This window comes from Hyperoodon ampullatus (genome assembly GCF_949752795.1).
Source record: "Hyperoodon ampullatus genome assembly, chromosome: X".
Lineage (NCBI taxonomy): Eukaryota > Metazoa > Chordata > Mammalia > Artiodactyla > Ziphiidae > Hyperoodon > Hyperoodon ampullatus.
Genome location: NC_136913.1, coordinates 91970654 through 91998461, shown reverse-complemented (window position 1 = coordinate 91998461; position 27808 = coordinate 91970654). Strand labels below are relative to the sequence as shown.

The 27808-nt window shown below is 43.3% G+C and overlaps 1 long non-coding RNA gene across 1 annotated transcript; it reads left to right on the top strand.

The window, feature by feature from the left end:
• Positions 1-61: 61 nt before the first annotated feature.
• Positions 62-27366, top strand: LOC307068971. The gene is made up of 5 exons (XR_013811476.1): positions 62-159; positions 13578-13692; positions 18028-18146; positions 25638-25858; positions 27163-27366. It is a non-coding gene; the product is annotated as an uncharacterized lncRNA (long non-coding RNA).
• The last annotated feature ends 442 nt before the right edge of the window (positions 27367-27808 follow it).

The window sequence follows — 27808 nt, the reverse complement described above, 5'->3', positions numbered from 1 at the left end:
TATGGCGTCCCGACATGCGGCGGGCCGCTGTGCGCCTAACTCCTCATCAGGACCCGGCCCTTGGCGGGCGACGACCCCAATCCCAGCTGGAAATTCCACTTTGGCTTCTGACCTCTCCTCGCCTGATGTTCCTGACGTCGTTCTGGACTTCTTTGATTGGTGAGCGGGGTCGCCAGGCTGCCGTGAGCTGGGCGGGCAGAGGGTGAGTGGGCGACCTCTTAGAAGGAGGCGGCTGGAGCAGACGTGGGCCTGGGCTTTTGAACCGCTGCCCACGCGCGCTGCCTGCTGGCCAGTCCGTAGAGGAGTTGGTGGTGGGGCTGGGCACGTGCAGCTGCGATGGAGCCCCCTTGTTTCAGCCCCTGTGTTGCTGTGGTACCTAATAGCGCTGAAATGGCGGGGGTCGGGGAGCTACCGCCCCAGGGTCCACCCCTCCGTCTCCAGGGCCTGAGTTCTCCTCAGCCAGGTATACTGGCCCCTGTGTGTGAGTGCGCGGGGGGAGGGGGTGATGGTGCGGTGAGGGCTAAAGTTAGTATTCCGTGCTGAGTTGACGGCTGGTAAAACTGGGAGGGCCTCGAACGGCCTAATCCCAGATTCCGCTCCCCACTCTGCTCCGCCAGATAGGGTCCTCTAGCAACAACCCTTCTTATTAAATGCACCGGATGCATTCCTGCTTCTTACCCCTGAATAGTGTTTCCTTGTCAGCCAGCAGAACGATTCAAACAAGCCAATCACATCCTTGCTTAGGCACCAGGGCGTACCTCACCCTCTTAGTACTGCAAAGCCCGCCTCCCACAGAGCCTTCTGGTTCACGCTGTTCCAGAATGCAACCCCCACGTGTCCTGCATGGCCTGCGATGTCCTCCTCTCCTGGGCTGCCCAAGAGGTGGGTCAGTGTGCCTCCGAACCTGTCCCCATAAGCACCGAAAAGGTCTGGACCACTCATGATTAAATGGAGATAAAACCCACAGCTGTAAATTTGCCCTGCTAGAAATCTAAAATATTCTGAGGGAATTTGTATAGAGAGAAAAGACAAAATAATAATAATAATAATTCCATGCAGCGCAAGTGGCAGCACCATAGGAGAAGATGGTTTCAGTCCACCCACCTCTGGCTTGGGGGCCCAGCAATCTTCTGCTGTGCCACTCCTTTGCGTATGCCTCTGTTGCAGTAAAAATCCTGATCATCCTAATGATAGGGAAAAGCAACCATGGCACTTTTGTGACACAGTGATGAAATTAACCCCAACTTAAGCCAGAGTCCTTAAGACTTATTAAGCAACCATTGCCATAGGGGTGGCTTCTATCCCTAATGAAACTGGTTTGATGCTCTCTGAAGGAAGAAATCTATAAATATGAGCAGATTAGAGAGGACACACCCTCACCCACACACACAAAGTACATCCAGTGACAAACAAACAAGCAAAAAGAATCAGAGAGAAAGAAATCAGAAAACTTGAATGCAGAGGGAGGAAACAATTTAAATTGATACAAAGGTCCACAATTCAATCCAGTTGGAAGTCTAGAATTTGCTAAAAGAATTTATACCCTGGTGAGACCTTTGTTCTTGGCAGACAGCTGGCTTCTCACTGTGTCCTCACATGGCCTTTACTTTGTTCAGTGTGGGGAGAGAGAGAGCTCTGTGGCGTCTGTTCCTCTTTTTATAGGGATACCCCCCTATTGGATTAGACCTCCAAGCTTATGACCTCGTTTAACCTTAAGGCCATATCTCCAAATATAGTCACTGTGGGGTTAGGGCTTCAACATACGAATTTGGGGGGAACAGAATTCAGTCCATTACATGTTTTTTTTGTTTTTTTTTTTTTTACTTTTGTCTGTGTTGTGTGTTCGTTGCTGTGCGCGGGTTTTCTCTAGTTCCCGCGAGTGGGGGCTTCTCTTCGTTGAGGTACACGGGCTTCTCACTGCGGTGGCTTCTCTTGTTGTGGGGCACGGGCTCTAGGTGCCCGGGCTTCAGTAGTTGCCGCATGTGGGCTCAGTAGTTGTGGTTCGCGGGCTCTCGAGCTCAGGCTCAGTAGTTGTGGCACACGGCTTAGTTGCTCCGTGGCATGCGGGATCTTCCCGGACCAGGGTTCAAACCCGTGTCCCCTCCATTGGCAGGCGGATTCTTTTTTTTTTTTTTTTCGGTTCGCGGGCCTCTCACTGTTGTGGCCTCTCCCGTTGCGGAGCACAGGCTCCGGACGTGCAGGCTCAGCGGCCATGGCTCACGGGCCCAGCCGCTCCGCGGCATGTGGGATCTCTCCGGACTGGGGCACGAACCCGTGTCCCCTGCATCGGCAGGCAGACGCTCAACCACTGTGCCACCAGGGAAGCCCAGGACATTCTTGTAGGTCGCCATTGCCACAGTGCTGTCACAACATACTCATTACATTTATGTGCAAACAATCACACATTCACTTACCCATATTGTCACAAACAGGAATTAACTCACGTAGGCACGTCAAAACAAACATGCTCACACCTCCCAAGAAGCTCACAAGTTATCTCAAACTCAGAAAAAAGTACACTCACACACATACTTCCATACATTCCCTTATACAAGTATACTTACATTCACATATCACACAAAAACACACATACACAATCATCACATAAGAATATGCTGACATGCACTCAGATGCTCACCAATTCACTCATACAGATGAGTACACACAAAATATTCACTTAAATATACAGACTCCTTCACAATAAGGCACTCTCAGCCGTGGAAAGGCTTGCATATACCCAGTAACATACACTCACCTAGTAACAAGACGCTTTCACACATGAACTCCTAAGAACATGCTGATGAATTCCCTCATACATAAACACTCTCAGATGCACACATACACACACTGACACATTCACTGCACATAAACCTACTCAAGCAGTCATTCAACCACATGAGCATGCTGACCGTTTCATGCACATAGAGACCTATATTCATTTCCCAACACACCCATTCACTTTTCATGCACCTGAACATGCTCACAATCAGGAACCTACATATACACTTGCACGTAAACATGGTCACACTCGTCACGAAGCCCCAGCATTCACTCACATAAACTCATAAACATACTCCCATGCTCACATTCCACTCATACAGTGTACTCACACTTTAACAAGCTCACATAAATAAACACAATAAGCCGTCACACCTACATGAATATGCTATCATTCATGAACATGCTCGCACATTCACATGCACACACAAATGCTTTTTCAATAAATTCAAACATTTCAAATATAATCACACTTGAAGACGTGTAAAAGTTCATGTATTCATGCTCACAGTGTGCATCGTCACCTATAGACACACAATTGCATTAACACACGTAGTGTTGACTCATCCAAATGAACATACTGACTAAAAACTCAATACTACTCATTCACATTCGCACCATATGCTCGCACGTTTACTCAGGTATGCTCACAACTTCAGTCATTTCCATGAGCGTGGTCAGACATTGACTCCCTCACTTGAACATGCTCACAATTTCACTGATGTACATACTCAGAGCTGCTCATACAAACACACTGATACATTCACTCCATAAAAATGAGCTGACACCTTCACTCAGTCGCATACCATGATTACCGTTTCTCTCACAGGGATACCCAAAAATATACTCTCCAGTGCTCCCATTTAGCTACCCACATTAACATGCTCACCATCAGGAACATGCTCACGTACGCCCTTGCACACAAATATGCTCATGCTCACCACAAAGCTCACGCATTCATTAATCCATACGCTCACATGAACTCAAGTCATGCGCTCACATTTCACCCACACAGTATACATGCATGAATATGAGCATAAAATACATTCATACACGCCCGTGAACATGCTTTCATCCAAGCATATGGTCACAAGGTAATGCATACACATGAACACCAACAAACATTTACTTGACCACTCAAATATTCTTCCGTGATCATACTCCAAGACATGTACACATTCACATAATCACTTTCAAAAATGTGCATCCTCACATATACGCACAGGATCACACACTGGCTGACCAACATTAAGATGAGTATAGTTCACTTCTTGCAGTGAACATCCTGACGAGTTCCTCACATACGTAAACATGCATACATTCGCACTCACACACACACTTCCCTTCACTCACACAATCATGCCGACAACTCAGTGAGTCACAGAAGTATTACCACACATTCACACAGATGAATATGATAAAAAATTCATTCATACGCCATACATATTAGGTTTAGAGTTCCACAATCACACATTCACTTTCAATTTTATGCAAATTCTCATTGTCTCAAACGGAAACATGCTTATACATTCACTTGCACAGAAATCTTCTTACAGTCACCAAGAATCTCACAAAATCTTACAACACGTAAAACACTTTCCCTTACAACACACTTTCACACATGACCTGACTCAGATGTACTCCCACATAAACAAGATAAAAAAGAAACCCACCATATAGTCACTACACAGAAACATGCTAACGTGTCTGGACATGCTCACCATCCAGACATACAATGAGTGCAACGAAACATCACTTGAAAAATGCTTGCTCACAATGAAGGAGCATGAGCCGGCTCACACATACACTTACACAGAGACATACGTATATACACACACTCACACATTCATCACTCAGCAAAAAGTTTAAGCATTCACGCATTGAAATATGCCCACAAAGTCACTCATATTCAAAGACATGCATTCACACACACAGACTGACACATTCAGTCACACAACATGGTGACATTCACTCAGCCACATGACCATGCCCACATTCATTCACACAGAGGCTCCCACTGAGACATTCACTTACACATGCAGATTAACATTGAGAAGATCAGGATCATGCTTGTAAGAACCCTCACACAAAAACATGCTCACATCCACTATGAAACATACACTTTAAAACACACATATGTCAACTTTCAAATGCCATCCTAACACACTGTCACATGTATAAGTTTACACATTCATTCTCACGAGTGTACATGCTTACATATGTTCACACGCTCAAACATTCCCTCGTCCTGTTTACATGCTTATAGTTCACTCACTCAAATGCACATACAAACTGGCTCACACACATACCCATACTAACATATGCACACTCAGATCCTCAAACATTCCCACAAAGTAGCTCGTACCACACTCGCATAAGCATAATCACATACTCACTTATACACACGAAAGTGATTACAAATTCCCTCACATTCTAGACACATTCATTGCATGTATCTGCACACACTCACACATTCACTTTTCCATGCAAATTATCATTGTCACAAACACAGCATGCTTACAGACTCACTTGCTCAAGAACGTACACTAAGAATCTCACCCATTCGCTCAGTTACATAAAATCCCATTCACTCACACATGCTCTCAGAGTAGGTTATTCAAATATAGTTGTACGTTATCAAGATCACATGAAAACCACCTGCTCATACCCACTAATATGCTAATAGGATTGCACATGCTAACAAATGGACGCGTAGAGATGGGAACACAAATATTCACTTTGTAAACACAAATTTACACTTAAGAACACAATCACCCATGAGCCGGCTCACACTTAAACCGTCATAGAAGGCATGCTTGCGTACATAAACATGCTCACACAGTCACTCACAAAACATACTCAAATACTCATTCAAATATGCCCACAAAGTTGCTCACATTCAAAGACATAGAAACATTCATGCATACTGACACATTCACTCCTTCGCACAAACCTACTCAAACGGCCACTCAATCACATGAGCGTACCCACAAATTCATTCACACGGGGACTCAAACATATATACTAAGATGCTCCCACGAACACATTCACTTATACATGCACATTAATATTGTGAAAATCAGGAACGTGCTCCCATGGACACTTACACATAAGTGTGCTCACTTCTAGGTGAAGGTCCAGTAGTCACTCACAGAAGAATATACACTCACATGCACTTACACTCATGTTCGTATTTCACTCGCAGAAATACACTGAACGATTCAACTCACAGTAATAAACTATACATATTCACTAACTCAGAGAAACATGATAACAGCTGTACACATGGTCACAAATTTAAACATACAGTTGAACACACAAACATGTCAGCATACACAGATGTACAGGTTCCATATTCACTCTAAAGAAGATAGATGCTCACATAGAAGCACGTGGTTACACATTCACTCACATTACCACTTGCATTCACTATGCAAAAGCATATAGTGACAACTTACCCTCATCCATACACATGGTAACTAACGTACATTCACACCCAAATGTTCATACTTTCACACACTCACAAAAAGTATCCCACACCTCACTCACTCTCATGAGCTGAATTACGTATTCATTCACTCACGAAAGTGAGTACAAATTAACTCACTTGCAGATATGCTCATTGCAGTTATAAACACCCATTCACGCATGCACATTATTATTGTCACTAAGAGTAACAAGCTCATATATTCACTTGCACACAAATATGGTCACACCAAGCTCACAAATTCACTCAATTACACGGGTTCGTGTCCCGGTCCGGGAAGATCCCACATGGCGCGGAGTGGCTGGGCCCCTGAGCCATGGCCGCTGAGCCTGCGTGTCCAGAGCCTGTGCTACGCAGCAGGAGAGGCCACAAGAGTGAGAGGCCCACGTACCGCAAAAGAAAAAAAAATGCACTTGAACACGCACGAACATGTACATCAACACAAATATTGTCTCAGATCTACATGTTCATATATTCAGTGTTGTGAGTGGACGAACTCAGATATATGCATACTTTCAAACATTAATTCACTAATATTAACATGCTCAAATTTCACTACTCAAACACGTGTAGTGACACATTTACGTACACATATACACATATGCACATATATTCCCCTTCAGACACTCAGGCATTCATATACCTACCCAAAATTTCCCACGTCACACTTGTGAGCAAATGCACACATTCACTTATACACACAAGAGTGATTACAAATTCGCTCACATTCCAGACATGCTCATTGTGTGTGTATGCACAAACCTACACATTCATTTACTCATGCACATTTTTGGTCATAAACATTAACATAGTCACAAATACAATTGCACACAAACATGCTCACACTGACTTAGAAGCTCACAAATTCACTCATTTATATAAAAACCCTTACATTGACTCACACATATGGGCATGAATGACCTCATTCGAATATACAGCTGACCCTTGAACAACAAGAGTGTCACCTGTGTGGGTCCACTTATATGCAGATTTTTTTCAATAAATTTATGGCTAGCCCTCTGTATCAATGGGTTTTGCTTTCACAGATTTAACCAGCTGCATATCACGTGCTATGTTTATGATCCACAGTCGGTTGAGTCCGCGAATGCAGACTACAGGGATAGAGAGGGCTGACTATGGGACTTGGACACTCTCAGATTTTGGTATCCTTGGTGGCTGCTGGAATCAGTCCCCCATGAATAGTCTGCAACTACTGTAGTCACATATTAACAAGGTCACAAGAAAACATACTTGCTCATCCACTATACATGAATATGGTAACATGATTCGCAGGCTTACAAGTTCATTTATACAGGTGAGCATACAAAAGTGTTCACTTTAAGCGTGCCAATGTAGATCCAAGAGACCACTCTCACCCACAAACAGGCTCACCTACACACTGTCACAGACAGATGTGCTCACATACATACACTCACACATTCACTCACTCACAAAACACTTAAACACTGAGGCATTCTCAAACTTGCCCACCAATTCACTCCCACTCACAGACACACATACATTCACACATACATACTGACATTCACTCCTTCACACGAACGTGCTCAAACACTCAATCACATGACCATGCCAAGAGATTCATTCACACAGGGACACAAATGCATACATTCAGGAGTTCCCACTCACACATTCACTTACACATGTACATTTTCACTCTTAAAATCAGGAACATGTTCACATAGGTATTCACATACAAACACGCTCACATCCTCCATGAAGCTCAGAATATCTACTCAAAGAAGCAAATACACTCACATGCACTTCCACTCATGTTTATTCAGGTTTCACTTACACAAATATACTCACCTGTGAACTAGCTCACCACAGTGAACCTGATACACGTTCACTTACTCATACAAACATGCTAACCCCCATGCATATGGCTGCAATTTCAAGGGTACGCTTGAACATACATTTAAAGCAGTCCTCAGAGACTGAGATACTAGCACAGTTTGAGATTACAGGGCCGCATATTTACTCTCACAAATGCACAAGCTCCCGTACATGCTCATTTGTTCACTCACATTATCATGCTTACAGATAACTCACTCAAACACATATACTGGCAAATGTACTCACACATACTAACATACATTCACACTTGGTGGCTCACAGTTCACACACACACAGTAGCCCCACCTCATTCAGATTATCATCATCAATCATGCACTTAAAACATAAACATGGTTACAAGTTCACTCACACTCCAGGTACACTCATTTCATTTACACATGCACACACCCATTCCCTTACCCATATAAAATATCCTTGTCACAAACAGTAACATGCTTACATATTGAATTGCACAGGAACATGCTCACACTCAGCAAGAAGCTCACGATTTCATTCGTTCGCTTAAAAAACCATTACATGCATTCCCTTATACATGCTCCCTTATTCAAATATATTCACACATAAACAAGAACACACAAAAAACACATTTACCCCCAACGACTCAGAATTATGCTAACTTGCCTTCACGTGCTTAAAAATTCATTCATACAAGTGAACACACTTAAATATTAATTTTAAACACAAATTTGCACCTAAGAAAACACTCTCACCCATGAACATGTTCACACTTATAATGTCACACAGAGATATGCTTAAACACAGTCACATGTTTGCATACTCCCTGAACAGGCTCAGATTTGCCTACAAATTGAAATTAAAAAACATACGTTCACATGCATCCACTTACACATTCACAGCTTCACACAAACATGCTGATATATTCAGTTAATTTCATGACCATACTCATAAGTTTACTCACATGGGGACCCAAATATAAACACTCAGATGCTTCCCGATGCTGTCACTCACACTTTCACTTGCACATGCACATTCTTGAAATCAGGAACATGCTTACGTATAGATGCACACACAGATATGCTCACATCCACCGTATAGCTCCAACATAAGCTCACAGAAGAAATTCGCTCATATGGACTCACATTCTCACAGTATCTCACGTGAATATGCAGACACATTACCTAGCTCACAGCAATGATCCTGATACACATTCTCTCACTCAGAGGAACATAGTAACATCAATATTGTCAATAAAAAAGTATGCCATATGGAGTTTAAGGCAAGGAAGGCTTTTTTTCAGGACCATTGTGATAGGGGCTAGGGACTATTGCAATAGGGAAAATAAACTCAACTCCACATACAATAGAGACAGATGAAAACTTATGGCCAACAGGGAGGGTGAGGGAGTTAGTGAATGGCAGATTACTGAGAGGAACTTAGGTATTGTGTTGGTTAATTTTAGGTGTCTATTTGGTTTGAGTAAAAGATGCCCAGATTGTTGGTAAAACATTTCTTGGTGTGTCTGTGAGCAGGATTCCGGAAGAGATTAGCATGTGAATTGGCAGACTTAGTAAAGAAAATTGCCTTCATCAGTGCAAGTGGGCATTATCACAATCTCTTGAGGGCCTGAATAGAACAAAAAGGCAGTGGAAGGATGAGTTTTCTCTTTGCTTGAGCTGGGACATCCATATTATTCTGCTCTTAGACATCACTACTCCTAGTCTTGGACCTTTGGACTTGGACCAGGATTTGCAGCATCAGCCCCCTGATTCTTGGGCCTTCAATCTTGATCTGGGACTTTCCTGTTTGTCAGGCCTTCAGACTTAGAGTGGTTTTTACCACTGGCTTTCTAGGTTTTCCAGCTTACAGACAGCAGATTGTAGGACTTCTCAGCCTCCATAATCTCATGAGCCAATTACTATAATAAATCTCCTCATCTATATCTATATCTATATCAACATCTATATCTCTATATAACAGAGAAATAGCATTAATGTAAAGATATATCTATAAATATATAGATATTAGATATCTGACATAGATATCTAGATATATATACCTACCATTGATATTGATCTGTAGATATAGATAGATAAGCTATCTATATGCCTGTCTGTTTCTTACTGGTCCTGTTTCTGTGGAGAACCCTGACTAACACAAGGATGAAGGGAGGCTGGGGGGTGGAACTTGATTAGACCTCAAGAGGAGGGATGAAGAACTTAGATACGAAGGAGGGGGGATTCTTGCTAAACTGGCCTAGGAGGATTTTTGCTCAAACTGGGCTTGGCAGGCCAAAGATAGGATCAAGCTTGAGGCCTAGTGAAGGAGAGGACTCAGAATGGCCTCAAGTTTGGTTAAGAAGGGAGTTACTTTGAGTTCCCCTTCTTGTGCAAGTCAAGAAGAGGCATTCTTTTTTCCTGTGAACGATATAAGTCCATTTCTCATTCAGTCACCTTTTGTTCATTAAGGAACAACTGAGCCATCTGCTGATGCTTGGTAGTAGAGGATATTTGCTGGATCATGCAAGGCATGAGGCATTTAATGAGGAGGGTTTCTAAGAAAAGGAAAAGAAAGATTAATGTTTGTAGTGGACTATCTGAAGCCAGTTTCTGAGTCCAGAAGGACAGCCCATTGAAGATGCTGGGCTTGAAGCATGTTTAGATGGTGGAGTGAGGATGGCAGTGGCAATCTGATGGATTTCCTAGTTTACAGTGGATGTTTTCTGATGGCATAGACATCAGCTAGGTTTTGGTAAGATCATCCACAGTCATGATTATTTCGTGGAGCAGAGCATGGAAGATAAAGTGAATTTCCCGAGTGGCCCACACGGCAGCAGTTCCAGGCATGAGGATCATACATGATCTGCTGCAGGGAAGAGTCCTTTGAAGTTTACATCAAGTTGTCCAACTTCAGCTCACGGGGCTTCTTTAGATCCTGTGAAACAAAGCCAGTTAGAAGAAAACCTAAGGATCCAGTAAGAATCTGGGTGGTCAGCTTTGAGTTCTCAGCGATGTCAAATCAGGAGGGTTGGAGAAAAATTGGAAACATTAGTTTGAAGAGTTGCAGCCAGATGTTGAAGGAAATTGGAAGAATTGAGAATTTGGTAAGGACTGACAAAATGTGTGAGATAGCAGGAGCTAGTCCAAGTTACATGTAGGTAACACAACCATGTAGTTTACGAAGAAGTGCAAACTAGCTGAAAGGTAATGAACAGGACCAGAATCTCACCCCTCACAAGGGTGCATTTTCTATTGAAATATAAAATTTCACTCAACCGTCACTTCCTTTTTTTTTTTTTTTTTTTTTTTTTTTTGCGGTACACGGGCCTCTCACTGTTGTGGCCTCTGCCGTTGCGGAGCACACGCTCCGGGCCGCTCCGCGGCATGTGGGTTCCTCCCGGACCAGGGCACGAACCCATGTCCCCTGCATCGGCAGGCAGACTCTCAATCACTGCACCACCAGGGAAGCCCCGTCACCTCCCTTTTGATCAAAGATAATCAAAGTAAGATTATTCTTGCTTATAGAGTGTCTGGTCTTATTAGATTTGGCTTGCTTATTTGCACGATTGCAGCAAGAATGATAATTGACCACATAGGCCATTTTTAGTTTACTCTGCTGGAACTTTTCATAAGGAGTCTCACTTCGATTGGAGTTTTAAAAGCCTCGCAAAGCTAGGAATCCAAGCCAAAATCTCACCACCACAATTCCCCTGCAGTACCTATAGATCTGGGTAAATTAATCTCTTCTTGAAGGCCCCCAAAATATCCTAAGTTTCCTAGGCCTGCCATGAGGTGACCTCTCCCGCTCACCTGTAAGGCTGAGAAAGCTGTAAACCAGGTGCCAGGCCCATTTTCCCAAGAAGACTTCGTAAGCATTGGCTCCATAAAGTCACCTTTAGTTCCTTAAAACTATCTGGTCATATCTGATTATATATATTGTTCTCAACTATGATAGTCTGGGACTTCCCTGGTGGTCCAGTGGCTAAGACTCTGTGCTCTGAATGCAGGGGGCCCGGGTTTGATCCCTGGTCAGGGAACTAGATCCCACATGCCACAACTACGAGTTTGCATGCCACAACTAAGGATCCCACATGCCGTGACTAAAAGACCCCACATGCCACAGCTGAAGTTCCCGCATGCCGCAACGAAGATCCCTCGTGCCGCAACTAAGACCTGGTGCAGCCAAGTCAATCAATCCATCACTGTTTTTAAAAACACTGTATTCTTTCAAAACATGATAGTCCGCTCAGAGCTTTGGTCATATAGTCAAATCAATTATGTTCTGTTCCCAGGAGGAAGGATTCTTATTGAACCTAAGCAGTTCATTGTATTACTGTGAAAATAAGAATACTTAGTAAGAATATTCAAATTCTAGAGTGATCAGTCAGGCAAAAAAAGATAAATGCTTCATTTCTGCTTACAGAAGTATGATCTACTAAACTGTTATGAATTGTAGATAGCTGAAGTTAGAAAAGTAGGCAGTTCTTTATATGCAGAAAACGGAACATTAAAGCATCAGCAGTAGTCCAAGCAAAAGCCATAATCGTCCTTGACGAATTCATTCAGCCCTATGTAATTCTTGTTCTGCTTGATCTTGGGTTAGCCATCTCATGAACTTATCAGCTTCTCCAGGAGAATTCTGGAAATCCTGACTCAGGCCGGTGGTACGGTCTCAAAGTTATTTAAGCAATGCCATTAGGAGTTGTGTGCCTCAAGAGTACCTGGCATAGTCCTTTCTGTGGGACTCCAAGATAGTCCCATTTTGTTGAAGATAATTACTCTGGCCTGTAGCTGATTGCAAGAGCTTTCAGGGAGGCATCAAACTAAAACAAGTGTGGATGACAAAAGAGTGAAAATGGCCATAGTAAAAGACGTGATGAAAGTTCATCACAAAAATGATGCAATTGCCAAGGACAGTTGGTTGTTTCTGTGGCATACAACATTTTAAGACACTAACTGGCATGACAGCTGATAACATTATGCTGATGTTGTCTAATTCGAAGGCAAAGCAGCACCAAGATACGTCATGGACAGCAAGGGCACTGACATTTATAGGAATCAATACAATTTCTGAAGTATTTGTATTAATAACATTTTACCCATAGAAATATAAACTAGAGAAGGTTAAGCATCTCTTTATATTTGGCAGTGCTTCCTGTGCAACTCAACTTATCAAATAAAGCTACTTATTGTAACATCTCTCATTTACAAGGTGAAAGAACAAACTCTGGATTTTCCGCAGGCTCTCTTGGAAATATCAGTGTCCGTATGAGGTCAAGAAGATTTCATTTAGGATTTGAATTTGGAAAGACCCAATATCACAAGTTGTTAGAAATGGCAAAAGATTTGTACACTTGGCTAAATAGAATCATGGGTCACTAAGAAACTATTTGGCCACCTATTTAACCAGAGTACTAATATAAGATTTCAAAAGTAAATATTGGAAGTAATGTGATTAAAAACAGCCTTCTCTCTTTTAGAAGTAAGAAGACTCATTTATCTTACAAATAAAGGACATGATAAATCAACAAGAAGCACAGGAATTTATTCTGCTAAGACACAGAATCTCTGCTTTCTACGGAGATTACTTAGAAGGTAAGGAAAAACCTATTATAAACTCTTATTAAGAGCAAACCGAAGAGGGTTTTGTCTTAGCAACTTTCAAATATACAATATAGTATTATTAACTGTAGTCATCACGCTGTACATTACATCCCCATGACATTTATTTTATAACTAAGAGTTTGTACCTTTTTTATGGCTTCATAGCTGCGTTTCATTTTTTAATATATTTTTATTGAAGTGCAGTTGATTTACAATGTTATGTTAGTTTCTGGTGTACAGCAAAGGGATTCAGTCATATATATAAATATATATATATTCATATATACATATATATATATACACAAACACACACATTCTTTTGCATATTCTTTTCCATTATGGTTAACAACAGGATATTGAATATAGCTTCCTGTGCTATGCAGCAGGACCTTGTTGTTTACATATTTTATGTATAGTAGTTTATATCTGCAAATCCCAAACTCCTAATTTATCCCTTCCCCACCCCCTTTCCCCTTTGGTAACCATAAGTTTGTTTTCTATGTCTGTGAGTCTGTTTCTGTTTTGTAAATATCAATAAGTTCATTTGTATCGTTTTGTATTAGATTCCACATGTAAGTGATATCATATGATACTTGTCTTTCTCTGTCTGACATACTTCACTTAGTATAATAATCTCGAGGTCCACCGATGTTGCTGCAAATGGCATTATTTCATTATTCTTTATGGCTGAGTGGTATTCCATTGTATATATGTACCACGTTTTCTTTATCCATTCATCTGTCGATAGACATTTAGGTTTCTTCCGTGTCTTGGCTGTCGTAAATAGTGCTGCTGTGAATATTGCAGTGCATTTATCTTTTTGAATTAGAGTTTTCTCTGGATATATGCCCAGGAGTGGAATTGCTGGATCATATGGCAACTCCAGTTTTAGGTTTTGAAGGAACCTCCACACTGTTTTCCATAGTGGCTGCACCAATTTAATTTCCCACCAACAGTGTAGAAGGGTTCCTTTTGCTCCACACTTTCTCCAGCATTTAGTGTTTGTAAACGTTTTCTTAAATTTTATTTTATTTTCTTTATTTATTTGGCTGTGCTGGTTCTTAGTTGGGGCACATGGGATCTTTGTTGCCCCGTGCAGGATCTTCATTGCACGTGGGATCTTTTAGTTGTTGCACGCAGGATCTTTAGTCGTGGCATGTGGGATCTTTGGTTGTGACATGTGGGATCTTTTAGATGTGGCGTGCAGGATCGTTTAGTTGTGGCATGTGGGCTCTTACTTGCGGCATGCGGGGTCCTTTAGTTGTGGCATGTGGGCTCTTACTTGCGGCATGCGGGATCTAGTTCCTCGATGAGGGTTTGAACCTGGGCTCCCTGCATTGGGAGTGTGGAGTCTAAACCATTGGACCACCAAGGGAAGTCCCTGTTTGTAAACTTTTTGATGATGGCCATTCTGACCGGTGTGAGGTGATACCTCATTATAGTTTTGATTTGCATTTCTATAATAATTAGTGATGTTGAGCATTGAAGAAGATACCTTCTAATCCTAGTTTTTTGAGAGTTCTTATCATGGAAGTTTCTTGAATTATGCTAAAGGCTTTATAAATGTCTCTTAAGATGATCATGAGGATTTGTCTGGTATTCTGTTAGAGGTATTACACTGTGATTTCTTGTTTTATATAAATTTATTTATTTTTATTTTTCTCTGCGTTGGGTCTTCGTTGCTGCGTGTGGGCTTTCTCTAGTTGCACTGAGCGGGGGCTATTCTTCTTTGCGGTATGCGGGCTTCTCCTTGCAGTGGCTTCTCTTGTTGTGGAGCACAGGCTCTAGGCGTGCCGGCTTCAGTAGTTGTGGCACGTTGGCTCAGTATTTGTGGCTCAAGGACTCTAGAGCGCTGGCTCAGTAGTTGTGACACACGGGCTTAGTTGCTCCGCGGCATGTGGGATCTTCCCGGACCAGGGCTCGGACCCGTGTACCCTGCATTGGTGGGTGGATTGTTACCCACTTCTCCAGCAGGGAAGTCCCTACACTGTGATTTATTTTCTTTCTTTCTTTCTTTCTTTCTTTCTTTTTGGCTGCTCTTGGATCTTCGTTGCTGCATGCGGGCTTTCTCTAGTTGCAGTGACTGCAGGCTACTCTTCGTTGCGGTGTGCGGTCTTCTCATTGCGGTGGCCTCTCTTGTTGCGAAGCATGGGCTCTAGGCGCGCAGTCTTCAGTAGTTGTGGCACATGGGCTCTAGAGCGCAGGCTCAGTATTTGTGGTGCACGGGCTTAGTTGCTCCGTGGCATGTGGGATCTTCCCAGACCAGGGCTCGAACCTGTGTCCCCTGCATTTTCGGGTGGATTCTTAACCACTGCTCCACCAGGGAAGTCCCTACACTGTGATTTCTTAATGTTAAATCAACATTATATTCCTGGGATACAAATCCAAATCAACATTATATTCCTGGGATAAAAATCCTTTGGTCAGGGCATACAATCTTTGTGTATGTTCTTGGACTGCTACAGGCATTATACCCAAGGAGTCTAGGTCATTTTCAGGGAGAGTCCAAAACGGGTTCAGTCAGGCAAGAAACTCATACAATATGGAAGATTCTCTTCTATCGTTATACACAATCATGCATGAAGTGAATCTTTTTTTAGAATGAGAAAAAGTTCATAATGAAAAAAGATAACAACTACCATGAACAAAAATTACAAAATATCACACACACACACACACACACACACACACACACACAAACACACAATGCCACATATGGCATGATTCCATTTCTATGAAATGTCCAGATTAGGCAAATCCATAGTGGCAGAAAGGAGATTAGTGGTTGCCAGTGTTTGAGGATAGGAGGGAATGGGGTATGACCGCTTCCTGGGTATAGGGTTTCTTTTTGAGTTGATGAAGATGCTCTGAAACTAGATAGGGGTGATGACTGCACAGCATCGTGAATGTACTAAAAGAACTGATTTGTACATTTTATTTTTAAAACTTTTTATTTGATTTGTCCATTTTAAAGTGACTAAAATCATTAATTTTCTGTTATTTTATTTTCACTTTAGTTTAAAAATAACAAAGGAAGAAATGTGCAACCCCGTCTTAACAGAGAAGAGGCTTCTTGTAAAAAAAAAAAAAAAGCCTGATTTGGGACGTTAAGGATGATTAGGGCTTAGAAAGTCAGTTTTGGCCAAAGCTATGCATAAGGTCTAGTTAGAGGAATGAAGATGGGCAAAGATCCATTAGAAGAAAGAGAACATAGCATATTTGAAGGAGTAAAAGATGATCTGTGCAGCTACAGCAGTGAGCATGGAATGTGTTCATTTTGTGATGTATCCAGACATTAATTTGCACTTACTCTGTGCCAAGCTCTACATCAAGTAGGCCCTTGTAAAGTATTAGCTCATTAAATCTGTACAGCAATCCGATGAGGTTGGGACTATTTTTCACCTCATTTACTGATGGAGAAATTGAGAATTATTATATAAGACAGGATTTGAGATATTAAATCCTGAGCCCAAGATCTCACAGCCTGTGAGTGAACTGGAACTTTTATCCAGGCAGTCTGGTTTGAGAGCTCACACCCTTTAACTGCCACAGCTGCCCGAAGACACCAGGTCCTGCCTCTGCAGGGCAGCTCATCTCATGAGTTTAAAGACACAGGGGATTGGCAAGTGTTTCTGTGTAGAGTTTATGTTTACAGTTTGCCTAAAGTTCAACCGAAACAATCTTTACCCATACACTCACACACACCCACTCAACCCTCCAGATACGTTTCTGAGTCATACAAGGTTTTTGCTTCTACATAGTGTTTGCACAGATTTTACCTTTAGACCTCCCAATTCTTCCCAAATCTTAAGGGTATTTTGAAATCCTTCAGGTAGAAAAACTGCCTCACCTGAGAGTGGTGTTCCATCAGGGGCGCAGGCAGAGGTGTTGAGTATATCTGAGGCTAGGATATTAAACCAACATATGGGGAAGGAAGCTTTTTTCCTAATCTCTGAGTTTCCTAGGTGGCCATGGGAGAAAGAAGAGAAGTCATTATGTACATGAAATTTTCTACATCAAAATTAATGATATATGTAAATTTCATTAAAATCTGTCAGTGGTTCCCTATTTACTATCTAAACATGAGTACACTTCCTAACAAAGGTCTTAAGTTTTGTTCTTGTGTTTTTGGAAGTGGGTGTTACTGATGTTATAGTCACTTCTGTGTTTATTTTGTGTCACAAGGCACACTGTTTGCATTCTTTGTCAGGATATATAAGAGGAAGTAGATGCGAGGTAAGTAAAATTTGTTTAATATCTGGGCTGAAAATTCTGTAACCTTTTCTAAGTTTCTGGGTCTCTGTCAACCCTATTTTGCCTTTGCAGCTGGCTCACTATTAAGCTGTGCCTGTAGAGATTTCCTGAGAGAGACAAGACGTCTGAAGGAAGGAGAATCTACCATGTCTTGTCTCTGTTCCTGTTCCTCTCTGTGTCACCCCCTAAAGGTAAGAATAGTCTTGCAAATGAACTTTTATTACTTTATTTATTTTGTTTTTATTGATTTATTATTTTTGGCTGTGTCAGGTCTTCGTTGCTGCGCATGGGCTTTCTCTAGGTGCGGCGAGCGGGGACTACTCTTCGTTGTGGTGCGCGGGCTTCTCATTACGGTGGCTTCTCTTGTGCAGCACGGCCTCTAGACTTGCGGGCTTCAGTAGTTGTAGCAAGCGGGCTCAGAAGTTGCAGCTCACAGGCTCTAGAGCACAGGCTCAGTAGTTGTGGCTCACAGGCTAAGTTGCTCCGCAGCGTGTGGGATCTTCGCGGACCAGGCCTTGAACCCATGTTCACTGCGTTGGCAGGTGGATTCTTAATCACTGTGCCACAGGGAAGCCCTCTGATGAATTTTTAAGAAGAATTCTTTTATATGTCTTTTATATAATTGTGATATGTTCTTTATCCTTTCATCTGCCCAGAACACTTAGCTTGTCTCCATTCCTTGGCTATTGTGAATAATGCTGCAATGAGCATAAGGGAGCAGAGCAGAAATCACCTCCTTTGGATCTGTTTTCAGGAGTGGGATTGCTGGCTGATCTGATAGTTCTACTTTCAGTCTTTTGAGGAACCTCCATGCAGTTGTCCACAGTGGCTGCACCATTTTACTTTCCCACCAACAGGGCACGAGGGTTCCCTTTTTACCACACTCTTGCCAACACATGCTGTCTCTTGTCCTTTTGATAATAGCCATCCTAATAGGTGTGATGTCTTAATTGCAGCTTTGATTTGCATTTCCCTGATGGTTAGTGATGTTGAACACCTCTTCATATACCTATTTGCCAGTTGTATGTCTTCTTTGGGAAAATGTTTATTCGGACCGTGTGCCCTTTTATGAATTATTGGTTGATGTTTTTTTGGTTTGTTTTTTGCTGTTGAGTTGATTGAATTCCTTTTATATTTTGCATATTATCCCCTCAACAGATAACATGATTTGCAAATATTTTCTTCTGCTTCATAGGTCAGTTGCCTTTTCATTTTGTTGATTGTTTCCTTTGCTGTGCAGAAGCTTTTGAGTTTGATGTCGTCCACTTGTTTATTTTTGATTTTGTTGCCTTTGTTTTGGTGTCATTTCAAAAAAATATCATTGCCATAACCTATGTCAAGGAGCTTACCCCTGTTTCTTCCTCTAGGAGTTTCACAGATTCAGGCCTTACGTTTAAGTCTTTGATCCATTTTGAGTTCATTTTGGGATATGGTGTAAGATAAGGCTCCAGTATAGTATCATTGCACGTGGATATGCAGTGTTCCCAGCAGCATTTATTGAAGAGACTATCCTGTCCTCATTGTGTGTTCTTGGAGTTCTTGTCAAATAGTTGAACATATATGTGTGGGTTTATTTCTGGGCTCCATATTTTGATCCATTGGTCTATATATATATCTGTTCTTATGCCACTACCATACTGTTTTCATTACTATACCTTTGTCAAATAATGAAATCAGGAACCATGATGCCTCCAGGTTTGTTATTTGTGGGGTGGTTCATCAAAGGGTACAAATGATCAGTTATAAGATGAATACATTCTAGGGATCTAATGCACAGCATGCAGATTTAATTTAAGATGTTGTATGGTATGCTGGAGACTTGCTGAGAGAGTAGATCTTAGTTTTATCCCACGCACCACCCCAAAAAACCTTTAGCTATGTGAGGTTATAGATGCATAAATTAGTTTGACTGTGGTAATCATTTAACAATGTGTACATACATCAAGCATCATATTGTTCCCCTTGAATATACAAATTTTATTTGTAAATTGTACTTCCATAAAGTTGGAGGGGATGGGAGGAATGTGTGTCCTGTTCACATGGAAAAAATTAATTACTATAAACTGTCAGAGGTGAAGCCCAGTATTTGGGTTACTAGAAAAATACACTTTTAGTCAGCTGTCTTCAATAAACTCAATGACCGAAAGGAAACAGTGATCAAAGAACTAGGAAACAATGAGAAAGATGTATCCCAAAGAGATAGAAATTATGAATAGGGACAAAATAAAAGTTCTTCAGCTGAAAAGCACCGTAAGTGAAATGAAAATTTAATAAAAGATGTCCAACAGCAAATTTGAACAGGAGAAAAAGAATCAGCAAAGTTTAAAAGGTTAGTTGAGATATCCAGTCTCTGGAAAGGAAAAGAGGAGCAGAAAAAGCAAAGAATGAAGAATAATGAGCAAATCCTATGAGACTTATATGCATCAGCAAGCTTATCAATGTACACATAATGACAGTTGCAGAGGCAGAGGAGAGAGAGAAAGGGGCAGGAAATCTTTGAAGAAATGATGCCTGAAAACCTCCAAACTCGGAGGAAAGACATGAATCTACACACCCAGTAAGTTCTACAAACTCCAAGTAGGATAGAATCAGAGATCCCCACCTAGGCACATCATGATCAAATTATCAAAAGTCAAAGACAAAGAGTGAACCTTGAAAACAGCAATAGAAACAACTCCTCATATACAAGTAATCGTCAGTAAGATTTGTGCGCATTCCTCTACAGAAACCACACAGGACAGGTGGCATTGGAATGGCATATTAAAAGCGTAGAACAAATGAACAAAAATACCCTTTCAACCAAGAATTCTATATGTGGGGGAAATGAAGGGGAGTTAAAGACATTCCAAGACAAACAATAACTGAGAGAGTACATAGCTAGTAAGCTTGCCCTATAGAAAGTACTGAAAGGAGTCCTTCAGGCTGAATTGAAACAATGCTGGGCACATATTTGAAGCAATATGAAGAAATAAACCACAAAGGCCAAGGTAACTACACAGGTAAACGCAGAAGCCAGTACTGCTGCACTTTTGGTTTATATCTCCTCTTTTTGTTCTCATATATGATTTAAAATACAAATGTATAAAGCATTAACTATAAATCTCTGTTAATGGGCACCAAATATACAGACATGCCATGTGTCACCATAATTAAATAAAGAAATGTGGCAGAGCTAGGGAAAAGCAGAGTTTTTGAATACTATGGCAACTATCTCCGTGTTAATACAAACTTGATTATTATAAAGCTAAGATACTAATTGTAACTCCCAGTGTAACCACCGACACTGCCCCCACAAAAAGCTCCAGCACTAAAAAAAAACTAAAAAAGTACAGCAAAAGGAGAGATAAAGGATCACTTTGTACACTACAAAAAGTAATTAATAACAGAAAGCAGAGTAATTGAGGAGTGAAGGAACAAAAAAGACTGACATGTGGAAAATAAATAGGAAAATGTCAGGAAAACTCTTTCCTTGTCAGTAATCAATACAATAACCATAGATAAAACTGTTCAACGAAAAGACAGCACCAGTGAGTGAACTTCAGGCAGTCACCTTAGCGCTGGATGCTCTGGCCAACAGTTAGCACCATCTTCACATTTTCATGGACAATCAGGCCGTTGTCATCGGTCTGGCTGTCTGGTCCGGCCCATGGCGGCAGCGACGTTTCCTTGTGTAAAACTGTCCCCTTTGGGGTAAAGAGCCGTGGGAATCTCTTGGCCCACAGACTCCCAAATTATAAATCCAGGTCACACGTGTCTCTACATATACTAAAACCACTACGCAGGGCTTCGCCAAGACCCTCCTGATGGGGTTTGGAGTTCCGGGCCTTATTGATGGTGACCGAGGCATGCATTTTACTTCTCAGGATACACCACGCTGGGCTCTTGAACAGCCTTCAGTGGACCTTTTGCCTCCCTACCCGGCCTTAGGCTGCAGGACTCAGAGTTCCAGAGTGGCTTACTTCCACAAGTTCAGATTCCATTACACGAAAATGGCACGTTTCTGTCGCTTGCAACACGCCAGAGGTGAATTATAGTATAGGGTCTGACTGCATCCTTTGATGTTTGACTGCTGAGGGCTTTTAAACGTCAACCCTCCCTCTTCCCCAATGCCCCACACTCCACTCTCTCCTTTGGCACGGTTGTAGGGTGGAGGGCAGGAGGAGTGGGCATCAAACGACACTAGCTACTGCCAGCACAAGGGAACTGTCATGCTGGCCCCATCCACTAATCACAGTAGAACTCCCAAAGCAATTTCTTCCATTCCTGACTCTCTGAAGTCTATTTTGGAGCAGCTTGAGAAGGCTGCCCTGCTCTCCCCCCAGAAGCCTCCTCACGTAAGGAATACACTTTGCATCGCGTCTCGGTAGTGTGTGTGTGTGTGTGTGTGTGTGTGTGCGTGTGTGTGTGTGTGTGTGTGTGGTGTCACCAGTCTTGATTGACCGTTGAACCCAACTTGGGATAGGAGGAGTCCATAGTGACTCAGGGTGGCAACAACAGCTCTTCTCCTGAGCCTTCCCAGGAGCGCACTGCAGAATGTGTGCTTCCCATCTGTGAAACGTTAGGATGTGTCAAATTCGATGTCCTGGATCCCAAGGCAGTGTGCTTACTGGAAGTAAGGGACATAGCTTATGTTCTCCTGAACGTGAAGTTACAGCTGACACCCAGTCTTGCTTCTATGCCCATCAACAGTAGTAACTGGGATTAGCATAAAATAGTTGTTGATTTCTTCCTCGTTTTCAGCATTCGTTACCCTTGACCACTCGGCTAAGTGGGGCTGAGTACAACAAAAAGTCTCGGACTGTTGACCGAGAAATGATTCTAGGAAGCCTGTGCTGTTAACGTCTGCCATGCTGTATTAGTCTGCTCAGGCTGCCCTAATAAAATGCCATGGGCTGGGCGGCTTAAACAAGACAGTTATTTATTTCCTACAGTTCTGGAGGCTAGGAAGCCCAAAGTCAGGGTGCCAGGAGGGTGGAGTTCTTGGTGAGGGCCCTCGTTTTGGCTTGAAGATAGCCACCTTCTTCCTGTGGCTTCACGTTGGGATGGTGGGAGGAGAGTACCATCTATGGTCTCTTCCTGTAAGGGCAATAATCCCAATGTGTGGACCCCAGCCTCCTGACCTTACCAAAACTGAATGACCTACTGAAGACCCAGTCTCCAAATACCATCTCCTGGGGGTGGGGTGGGGCTGGGGACGGGCTTCTCGTATGAATTTGGGAGGCAAGGGGTGTGCACAATCCAGTGCAGAGCAGGTGCTCAGCCCAGACTTTAAAAGAAATCTCTCTCTCTGTCTCTGTCTCTGTCTCTCTTCCCTCTCTCTGTCTGTCTTCATTTCTTGGAGGCTGCAACTGAATTGGGGAGCCCTGATGAAACACTCTCCAGCTCCTGTCTTTACTGCTTCTTCCACTCTCCATTCTCACTGCATCCATATCGACTCTGTATGTCCTTTTCTAAGGAGCCTTAACAGCATTAAAACCTCCAAATTCGCTTGCTGTCTCTTGTGGGAGGTTTTAAGCGTTGCTGAGATTTGATCTATACACCTTCTCTCTCTCTCTCAGTTTTGAACTACGTGTGTCTGTATCAGCGTGAGCTGCCCCAGGGTGGCAACTGGGGAACACATGCAGGTTCCCATACCCCAGGGCGCCGCCTTTAGGGGCATTGTAGTTTTGCTCTTGCAGTGGTGGAATGAAAAGAAGGGATTCCTGTGTGATCACAGAGGCTGAGGGTGAGCTGGCCCTTTAAGGCCTCCAGGGAAAGTGAAGAACTTGATCACTCATTGGACGGTGGTGCTGTCAATCCTTGGCTGCTGGCAAATGAGCTTAGAGTCGGCGCTGGAGGAAGTGGCCCTTCGTTGACCCTTGTAAGGTCCGCCTCCCGTCAGCAGCCAATCAAGCTCTTTCCCGCCCTGTGCGCAGCGGCCGCGACCCTGTCTCGCCGGGGCGCTCCGCGGGCAGGCCGTCTGCACTTCCCGTAGCGGGGCTCGCAGAGGCATTTTCTCCGACTCTGGTCCCCTGGGCAGCTGGCTTCTCTGCAGCCCCCACCCCGTCCCGGTGGCCCAGCTGCCAACAGCGTCCGCTCCCTCAGCGACACTCAGTGCAGCGGCCGCCATCTTCCCCACGGTCGTCACTGCAGCCCGATCCGTGTCTGGCGTGTCCCTCCTGCCATGTCTGCCACAGAGGAGCGTGGGCCGATCCCAGGTGGCCAGGACGGAGCTGGTGGCAGGGGGGGTGGCGACCCCAGTCCCCTCGGGGTCCGTGCCTCCCCTTCTGGAGGGATGGATGGAGTCGAGGGGGTCACAGCACTTCTGGCCTCCCTGAGGCTCTCCAGAGCCCTTCACGGGGAGGATGGTGGGCAGGAGGCCGCCCAGGCCACAGTGGCAGAAGACTGGGATGCAGAGATGGTGGAGGAGGAGGAGGAAGAGTTTGAATTAGACATCGAGGACCGGGAGGAGGCTGAGTACCAGTCAGAAGAGGGGGAGGAAACTGAGGAAGAGGTCGAGGAGGAGGAAGAGTTTGAATTAGACATCGAGGACCGGGAGGAGGCTGAGTACCAGTCAGAAGAGGGGGAGGAAACTGAGGAAGAGGTCGAGGAGGAGGAAGAGACAGAAGAGGAAGACGAGCATGGGCAGGGAGGCGCGGGAGTGGTCGCAGGCCGCGGGGCGCCCGCGGTGCAGTTTCATTCCCTGCTCCGGGATGTGGGCCATTGTCTTCTGCACCACAGCCACTACAACGACCGTGTCCTGGCCGGGCCCCACGCCGGCCGCGTGATGGTCAGGCGCCGCTCCCGACGGCCCTCAGACCCTGCAGAGGCTGCCGCGCTTCCTCACGGGCAGGAAGACCTGGGAGAGGCAGGTGAGGTCTGGTGGGGCGAGTGCCAGGCAGAGGGCCCCCCGCCCTGGGAGCCGCGGGAGCCTGCGGAGGGGGTGGCATCCCAGAAGGCAGAGGAACCGGTGGCGGGGGCAGGGGAGGCTGAGTTCTGGGCGGGCGAGGTCCTGGCTGATGCCTCCGAGTCCTGGGTGGCTGGGACTTGTGGACCCGTCGAAGGGGCCGAGGCTGGCTAGGGGAGGCCCAGTCCCCTGTCCCTTGCAGCCCCTGCTGCGGCATCGGCCTCAAAGGCAGGGTGCACTCAGCGCTGGCCTCTGGCGGTTAAGCAGCGGGTCAAAGCTCTCAAAAACCTTCAGCCACGATATGCACAAGTAGAAGCCCAATTCTCTAAAGACCTTTAGGATCTTGAGAAAAAGTATGCTGCCTTCTACCAACCTAGGGGCAAACAAATGGCATACCTCACTTTTGGCTGACGGGCTTCTAAAAATGTAAAGATTCTCAGTACGATGACCTGAGAAAATGATGAAATGGCACAGGGGCACTTTTCAGTGGCTGAGGAATCAATGAGGTTCGCGGTAGAATTTGTCTTGAAATGGGGTGAACATTTTCCAGTGACGTTCTGGCAGAAACATACAAAATTGCTCTCAGGATCAAATGATTTCCATCCCTTCTCCAAAGGGCCAGAAAAAATCAGCAGCACAGTGTGTGAGATCTACTGGAAACAGGGGGATAATGTTGTGAAAACTGTCAAGCAGCAGAAGTGTGAGGGCCAAGGAAGTGCTGTATCAACCAGTAGGAACATGACCAGCTATTCTCCTTATTTATTTATTTATTTTCGGACATATTTCTCTTCTCCAGATCCTCCTGAGAGCAGAGAACTAGATTCTGCTGCTGATTTCAAATCGGGAAATGTTTCCCACCACCTTGTGATGCCAAAGTCCGTATCATTCGACACTAAAGAAGAGAGTGAATATCATTATGAAAATGCTGAGGAAGAGAAAGAGGATGGAGATGAAAAAGCAGAAGAAGGACTGAAGCTGGATATGGACTCAGCAGAGGGCAGTTCTGGAGAAGACAAGGTATTATTGTATAGTGCAACCGGTCCTGACATATACCTGTTACTGACAGCTTTATGTTTTGTTTTGTTTACATCCTTAATGTATTTTTTGTTTATCTTTTTAACATCTTTATTGGCGTATAATTGCTTTACAGTGGTGTGTTAGTTTCTGCTTTATACCAAAGTGAATCACCTATAGTATACCTATATCCCCATTTCTCTTCCCACTTGCGTCTCCCTCCCACCCTCCCTATCCCACCCGTCTAGGTGGTCACAGAGCTCCGAGCTGATCTCCCTGTGCTATGCAGCTGCTTCCCTCTAGCCATCTATCATGTTTTTAATTGTTTTTGTAAAATAATAAGAAAAAATTGTTGAAATTTAGTTTTGGAAAAACAGTTTAATGTTAATAATGTACTTGTATTCTAGATGGTATAGAAGGAAGTGTGTTCTGAAATGTATTTCATTTACAGCCACAAGTCCTTTGTCCTGTAGCTTTAAGTCTACTGCAGATGGGAAATTTATCAGACCTGGAAATAGAGACCTATATTTTTTTAGCGGTCTAAAATATAGAGACCTATACTTTTAGAGACTGGTCACCAGGAGAAGCAGCTAAAGTGACTAAGCTGTGCACTAGCTGTACCTTCATCACCTGGCCACAGAAATGAAGTCTCTTGGAATAACAATGCCTTTGAGAAGGTGACTCCTTACAAAGTAGTAAAAAGTTAAGGATTTCAAATAAGACTGCATTTCATGAGTAATTCACAAATATTAGTTCAATTTAGATGTTTTATTCAAAAGGAAAGAAAATGAGCCATAGTATTATTATTGGCTATCACTGAGTTGGTAATTCAATCCTAATTTCTCTTTCCGCTACCCATTCATCTTTTCCTTTCTCTCTCTCATCTCTCTCTCTCTCTCTCTCAGTATCACACTCTTTCTTTCTCCCTTTCTTAATTTTGACACCTGTGGATGTTTGATAACAGCCTCATTCTCATTATACAGATACGGAAACTGAAGGTCTGGGATTATAAGGGATTTATGATTTGGTAAGGAGCATAGGCTCTTAAGGTGGAAAGACATTTAAATCACAGAGTGGCCTTTCAAGAAAAAAAACTAACATATATAGTGGTTGGCAAGAGAGAGATGAGGTTGGTGTGATGAAATGATGTGCACCCTGACAACCAAGGGTCTGGGTTACAAGAAGAAAACATTTTGTTTTCTCCTTGGAGAGCCAAGAGATGTACATAGTATTGACTCATATTTAGAAAGTCCCTGGTGCATGTTGTTGGTGTACAATTGTTAATTGACTCTTATCCCATCCTACAGTTGGAAGACATTAAAAGAAGTGGACAGCGAAAGAAGAGAAGAATTTGTTCTTCATGAACATTCTAGTTTTCATTAGCCCACAACACAGATTTTGTTTCAAAGTTCATCATGCCAAAATGATATTAACTGCTATCTGACTTTATTCTTACCTTTTAGATATAAATTTGACAGTATTGTTCACATTGAAAATAAAAGCTTGTTTGACACGAATAAGCTGCAGATTTTTTTTAACATAAATAACACTGACTCCAATGTATCTTTGTTCTATTTATTTCGGCCCACCTTACTGTCATTGAAAGGGATTCCTTTCAAGTATTTGGTAAGCCTGTTTGACATCCTTTTATAGCAGCCTCAAATAAATTAAAACATTAGATTATAAACAACTTGTGTGACGATAGAGATGGTGGCCCAGCCTCTAGTATATGTTATTGAAAGAAACTGATGGATGACCTAGCTTGCCTGGGGACCAGATGGTGCTACTGGCCTGCCATGGAGCAGCAGCATCATCAGCAGCATCAGCATCAGCTGGGAACTTGTTTGAAATGCAAATTCTCAGACCCTGCCCCAGACCTACTGGATTGGATATTCTGAAGGTAGGCTGCTAGCCATCAGGGTTTTACAGGTCCTCCAAGTGCTACTGAAGCAC